The sequence below is a fragment of the Mastomys coucha genome, unplaced genomic scaffold (genome assembly GCF_008632895.1).
Source record: "Mastomys coucha isolate ucsf_1 unplaced genomic scaffold, UCSF_Mcou_1 pScaffold16, whole genome shotgun sequence".
NCBI classification, from domain to species: Eukaryota; Metazoa; Chordata; class Mammalia; order Rodentia; family Muridae; genus Mastomys; species Mastomys coucha.
Genome location: NW_022196898.1, coordinates 3902086 through 3903337, shown reverse-complemented (window position 1 = coordinate 3903337; position 1252 = coordinate 3902086).

The window sequence follows — 1252 nt, the reverse complement described above, 5'->3', positions numbered from 1 at the left end:
GTATATTTTTTTATGTATATAAATATAAAACACAAGCAAGGGAAAAGGAAACTCTGTGCCAAACTTAACAACACACTAATGCTTAATAGTTTTGGGCGTTAATGAAAGAGACAACTGGTCTACCTTATATACGTACGTACATACATAGTACATATATATACGTGCAGTTATATATCTATATCTATATCTATTTAAAAAAAAAAAAAAGAGTCCAGATCGAAGGGGGTGGGGCAGGCAGTGGGAAGTGATGGCAGCAGTACTGGTCGACCTTGGGGGGGGAAGAGGGGAGGGGAGGAAAGGAAAAAAAACAAGGTGAAGGGCCCTATCCGACCCATACAAACATACATAGACATTATGATATCAAATATATGTATATATATATCAATTTAAAAAACAAAAAACAAAAAACAAAAAAGAGTCCAGATCGGACATCTGATCGACCACGGTCAGTGGGGAGTAAGGGGAGTACTGGACGACCTCGGATGAGGAAAGAAAAAAAAGTGACAAAGTGTTGTCGGGAGTGCTGGTCGACCTCGAGGGGAAAGGGGGGGGGAAAGAGGCGCCGGGCCCTCTCCGTCCCGACCCCACGAAATACCCTAACCCTAACCATAACCCTAACCCTAACCCTAACCCTAACCCTAACCCTCTAAACCTAACCCTAACCCTCTAACCCAAACCCAAACCCTCTAATCCTAAGCCTAACCCTCTAAACCTAACACTAACCCTCTAACCCTAACCCTCTAACCCTAACCCTCTAACCCTAACCCCCTAACCCCCTAACCCCCTAACCCTCTAACCCTCTAACCCTCTAACCCTCTAACCCTCTAACCCTAAACCCTAAACCCTAAATCCTAAACCCTAACCCTAACCCTAACCCTAACCCATCACCAGAGTAGGAACATTTAGGAGATTATACTTAGAAGCCAGTGCTAGCAGTGAGTAATTCTGAGGATGGGCCTGCATGCTGGCATTAGGATGCAAAGGCATCATGAAACTCTAAGAACTTGCCGGAGCTGTTTCTCGACAGTTTCTGGAGATCATGATTTTCCACTGAGAGCATCCTGCTTGGATGCTTGAAATGGCTGCTGTTTAGATTTTAGTCTATTGCCTGTGTGAATATGGGCACAATAGATGGCAACAGACAGAAAATCCAAGATTATTATTGAAAGTTATTAGGCCTGTGAGCCCAGCATGGAGGAGACTGAGGCCAGATGGTCACAAATTCAGTCAGCCTATGCTACAGCATGAAACT